Genomic DNA, 6029 nt, shown 5'->3' on the forward strand with positions numbered 1-6029 from the left:
GAAAGACATCATTAAAGTAATCCATGTGACTCCTGTGGTTTAACCTCAATTTTATGAAGCAACACGAGTGCTATGTTTGTCCAAAAAAAATTATTATTTACCACTTTATTTACAATAAAATATTATTCAAAGCTTGTTCATGCTACAATGTTAACTCTAGCGTGAACACAATATACATGCGCCATGGTGCTCTTATGAGCGTGTGTGGCAGATCAATATTTTTTAGAAAATAAAGTGGTAAAATGTGTTTTTTGCACAAACAAAGCACGTGCATTGCTTCATAAAATTGAGGTTAAACCACAGGACTCACATGGATTACTTTAATGATGTCTTTCCCAGCAAGTATTCATCCCCGTCCTGTCACTCAAAGCTACCCATCGCCATAAATCATCTGCCGCTTGTTTTGGCGTCTGATCGAGGTGTCAGCGCAGGAGCACTGTACTGACGCATGGACGGAACGTGAAAATCAAGAGGTTCTGAGATTTAAAATAAATTCATTCCTGTGTCTTTAACGCATACATATGCATGAGATGCGAATGCATGCGAATACAGGAAGACTGTGAGTTGGTTATAAAAGTATGCCTGCGTGCTCATCACTATAGTTCCACTGGCAGTTGAAATGGTGATTTACGCTGACAACAAGGAAGTTCTTTCTGATGCTGTCAGAAAAAATTACTTTAAAAAAAATGGTTAACCAAAACTGAAAATTATGTCATTATTTACTATTTTCATGTAATTCCAAAAGCATGAATTTTTGAGACCCTTCACGTAGTTCTTACCATAATATTACAGTTTATAGTGTCTGTTGAGCATGCAGCCTCTAAAAAGGGTAACTACAAGAGCAAATAATGAGAGAATTTTCATTTTGGTGTGTACTATCCCTTTAAATGCACTGCTTTCAGACTTAACGTTTACCACAGCCATTCAGTTCATCATCTCTGAGGCTGTAAAACCCACAAACTAACCTCTCCCCTTCATCCAGTTGCTCTCATTACACTTTCTAGGAACGCAGGGTGAAATTCATTCAACCCTGGGTTACTAGTATCGATTGTAGGCTCAGAGTACAGTCTGTCACTCCATTATATTCCAATGGCCTTTAAGAGGCGAGTGACACATCGTTCGTGTGGCTTCTCGAAAGATGTCTCACATACCAAGTGGCCTGTTTTGAATAGCCCGAGAGGGAGAGAGAGTGACAGACTACGTTTTATCTATCTATCTAGTGGATGTAAAGGAGTAGCAGTCTGGTCTGTTGCTGTGCAGTGTTTTCTGCCAAGAGCAAAGCCATGGTAGAGGGAAAGAGGGCTCTCTCTCTCTTTCTCTGGCTCCGTCTCCATCTATTGCACTGTTTAGCTTGGTTTACTGACATCTTGTGGTAAATGTGCGAAGTGCAGCATAGGCTCAAGATGTGGTGTTTGCATGTACAGCTGTGTTCTGGAAAAACAAAACCGTCTCGTAGCTTAAATAAGTGTATTTATTTATTATTTTTTTAATATACACTAGTAGTTTGAGGTCCGTTTTTTTTTTTTTTTTTTTTGTAAGTTTTTGAAAAAAGTCTCTTATACTTACCAAAGCTGCATTTATTTGATCAAAAATACAGTAAAAACAATAATATTTTGAAACATTATTGCCGTTTAAAAATTGTTTTCTATTTTTATTTATTTTAAAATATAATTTATTCCTATGAGCCATTACTCCACTTTTTGATGTCACATGAGCCTTCAGAAGTCATGCTGATCAATTTCTTGTTATTATCAATGTTGAAAACATTTATGCTGCTTAATTATTTTTCTGGAAACCATGATGCATTTGAAAATATATAAAAAAAAGCACTGATCACAAACTTTTGAACAGTAGTGTGCTGTTCATTCAACATCTTGTTTTGCTTCACTTTAAATATATACTATATACAGTGGCCTCAAAAGTAAGTCTTTGGACACCTCACACTTAAAGATAATATTTACCCAAAAATTGAAGTCCTCCAAATCTGTATGATTTTGGCCACTCTTTTCAATATAATGAAAGCAAAAGAGGATCGGGCCTGTCAAGCTTAAAAAAGCATATACATATACATATATAGTATACAGACATATATCAGAGATTGCTACTTCTCTTTTAAATTGTCCTGAACGTGCCATAAGAACTGGATCAAATGTTAAGATTTTCAGAAAGTAATGACTAAAATTTCAGTCTGTTTGTCACAGTTACACATTTTCAGTGTGACAAGTGTCCAAATGCTGTATGTTCCTCTCTTTATGTTTTCTCTCTCTCTCACTCTCACCCTGTTTCTCATTTTGCAGCAGCGGTTAGAGTTCCATTTCACAAGCTAATAACAGTATTAGCCCAACAGCGTGGAAAGGCTTCATGCCTTGTTGACCATGATGAAGTCCATTGCATGAACATCTGTTGTTGAATAAGGTGGCCAAATACTCTGCAGTCCACACCTGCTTAAGTTGCTGCTCAGACGTACACTGTAAAAAAATGTGCTGCCAGATAACCTAAAGATATGTTTCATGTGGTAACATACAAATGAACTGGTTTTATTCAAGTTCAAAACATTATTTACTGTGAGAGAATCAGCGTGACTACATTAGGTTATGCTAATGAAAGGGATTTTAAGGGTCAAATAAGGTAGAAATAACTCCTTAATGAGGTCATATCACGAGGAATCAAATTTTCCTTGATCTTTTGAGATAAAAGAGCTCAATGTATTATGAAAACATACCGTAACCTTCAGAACTCAGACTTCCTCCCCAAACTAAAAAGACCAGCTATTAAAATTAAGTTAAATAATGACTTAGCCAAAGATTATTCAGTTTAATAGGATCCCTGATCATTTCAGTCTGTCTTAACCGTATATGTGTGGCATTTCCAAATGAATTGTGTTTTGTTATATAATAAAAAATATAGTAAAATCAGTAATATTGTAAAATATTATTAATATTTAAAATAAACGTTTTCCATTTTTAATGTATTTTAAAATGTATTTTATTTCTGTGATGTCAAAGCTGAATTTTTAGCAGCCATTACTCCAGTCTAATATGCTGATTTGGTGTTCAAGAAATATTTCTTAGTATCAGTACATTTATCTGTCTAGTTAATAATGCACAGATAAAGCAGAAAGACCAGGTTGAACTTCCTTGAATGAATATGTTAGCATAAGTACTGATGTTAATCCAAGAGATAAAAGGCCAGACTTTATCCAAAAGAAAATAATCTGAGAGGACTTTTCCCTGATTCTGTGAATTTTCTCATGGTCCTAAAATAACTTTGCACAGCTAGTGTATTTTTAGAGTCTCATGCATTTAAATTTGTTTTCACTCTATTTTCCTGTTTTCTGTGTTACCAGCACTTGCAGAAATGACAACTGTTAGATTTTGGAGCCTAGTTGTTGTGTATTAAAGTTTGCAGATGTCTGTGAGTAAAGCATTCAGGCTGGTGCATTTATGCCTCTTTGTGGCCCAACACCCTGTGAAAACAACATAAATCAAGAGGGAGCAGCCTGGCACGCGGTCAAAGCCGAAGTGGTTGAGCCACTGGTCTATTGTGATCTTTCACTACTGCACTTGTCCCTTACGCCCTTCCCCTGACTTTACACTTTCAGTGTATTCATCTCCAACACATTGCCCTTGGCTTTGGCTGCAGGGACTGCCTTCATTATTATCCACTAAATCAGGACCACTTTGTTTTTTCTTTTTGTGTTTTACGTTTTATGTATCTTTTTTTAAGGGGTTGTTACTTTAATGGAGTGGGGTAAAAGGTTTATGGCTGGTTTCCATTTCATATGACGCTACTGTGATACATGTGTTTATATAGTGGATAACAGGGCCGTGCACAGACCTTTTGAGGGGCATGTGCTGAAACTGAAAAAGGGCACCCCCGTCCCCCACCCCCTTAATGATAAATGAAATAACACAAAATAATAGTCTCAAAAGCTTTAGATTTATTCACTATTAATAACAGCCATATATATATAGTGCAAATGTGCATTTTGTCCGTCATTAAAACGGCGGCGTTACGTTTTCATCGCCAGGTGTTTGTTGTAGCTATATGGGCGCCACGCTCAGGCTCAGTTTCAAATACATAAATTATGAGCCTTTATAGACATAGTGTTTCTTGCGTAAAGAAAACGCTGTACTTATTCAAACAACAAGATCTTTATTTACCCTTGCAGACCTAGTTCAGCTGCTGTGGAACTTCAGTTCATTCAGTCAAGATAGAGGGGGTGGAGTTATGAGGTTTTACTGACAGTTTGAGCGGATCCAACAAGATTTAGTCACAAGCTCTTTTTAATACCTTTCATTAGCTAAATATTTGTAAAGCAGACAGACAGATGTAAAGGGTGACCAATATCATTGATTTATTGAAGGAAAAAAAAAAAACACCATCACCAAAAAAAAAGGGCACTTCGGAATGTAAGGGCAAAAAGGGCATGTGCTCTGCACAGGTTGAGCCCTACCTGTGCACGTGCCTGGTGGATAATTCACTGGATACAGTAGGTATGATGTGTTGAGAATTGGAATAACCACCAATGACATTGTAAGTCTGTGTAATTCAGTATAAGAAAATCGCAGCAGACTTCTTTGAATATTCATGCACACATGCACAAATCTAGGACTTAAAATTAGCGATGCACCAAAATTAAATTCTTGGCCCAAAGCGGATAATTCTGGACACAATGACTGTCTGAAAAACAAAAATAGTCATTTTAAATCATATTTTATTAATATGTATTATTATATTAAACTTTCTTTCAATTTTCTTAAACAACTGTTAAAATACTGTTAAAATACAACAAATAAAACACATCTAAGGATAATGATTAATTTGCCGTTTTTGATGTCCAACCTAAACTGACTAAAGAGAAAGAGAAGCAGGCAGTGGTTAGTTTTACTTTCAGTCTGTTTTCCCTTTCAGCTGGAAATGTTTGGTGCATCTCATCTTGTAGTCTCTGGGCCATCATGTGTGCTGAATCAGAAGAACGTTGAACGAGGTCTGGTTCTACAAGCCGATCATCTTATTCATGCTCTCATGACCCAAATTCACCTCAGCAAGATTATCTTTTCCACACCTTGATGTAATCTATTTATCCTCATCTTGCCAGCAGTTTCCCAATTAGACCTCAAGCCCTGTTAGCATTTTGTCATAATAGGTATAAAAGTGAGCAAGGAGGGCTCTTTGAAGTGAGCAATCGTGACGCTCTGTTGCATTAAGAGGGGCTGCCAGTGTTTACCCCTTAGGAAATGCTGTTTCATCTCCCGCTCAGCATTTGACGCAGTCCATGGGGAGCGCAAGAACAAGCGTGATAGGCGTGAACTCACCCACGGACGAGTGAAGGTACGGTACTGAGGTCTGTCATCGCTGGGCCTCAGAGCCTGCAAATGCATTTTAGCACTAGGTTAATGCTCTGTCGCATTTGAAAATAATGTACCCCCTGCAGTAAACCTAACCGATAGTGTTAACAAAAGCAAACGTAAGATAAAAATCAACCAAGCCATTTTAGTTTGCTTCTTTGACTCATACCCAAGCACTCTGCATTGAAAGTGCAATGTTGTACCAGGGGAGCTACCGAGCAAGTTTACAGTGTCAATTTGACATTGTCAAAAAATACATATTGAACTGGTTATGTGATTCATATGTCAAAATATATCCGTTTACAAATCATGCACTATGCTAAAAGTGTTTTAACTTATGCAGGAGTATTGTGCAAGGAAACACGCAGATTAGTTTTTATTAATTGTCCATTTGCCTCTGTATTCATAATTTGTGTGAACAAAAAAGTGCATTATTGCTACTGTTGTATATTTCAGATGGAAACTGCAGTGAATTGTATGTTTTTGGAGTTTTACAAAATTTAGATGTTTTTACAATGAGCCTTTGTTGATTAATTTTTGTTAGTGCTAATATATGAGTTTTATACATTAATAATAATGTATTATAAACAAATATGAATTAATACTGAGAAATTGTATTTATTTTATTAATTTAATAATTTTGTATTATTAATTTTGTTAACATTAGATCTAGATTAA

General features: G+C 36.3%; 1 long non-coding RNA gene across 1 annotated transcript in view; it reads left to right on the plus strand.

Annotated features, from left to right (window-relative positions):
• The window catches only part of LOC107754296 (uncharacterized), a 5749-nt gene extending 685 nt beyond the window's left edge, over positions 1-5064 (plus strand). Inside the window, exons 2-3 of the long non-coding RNA XR_001641567.1 lie at positions 2917-2923; positions 5053-5064. This is a non-coding gene — a long non-coding RNA (uncharacterized LOC107754296). The remainder of the gene's footprint in view (positions 1-2916; positions 2924-5052) is intronic.
• Positions 5065-6029: the final 965 nt, after the last annotated feature.

The sequence above is a fragment of the Sinocyclocheilus rhinocerous genome, unplaced genomic scaffold (assembly GCF_001515625.1).
Source record: "Sinocyclocheilus rhinocerous isolate Xijiao unplaced genomic scaffold, SAMN03320098_v1.1 scaffold262, whole genome shotgun sequence".
Lineage (NCBI taxonomy): Eukaryota > Metazoa > Chordata > Actinopteri > Cypriniformes > Cyprinidae > Sinocyclocheilus > Sinocyclocheilus rhinocerous.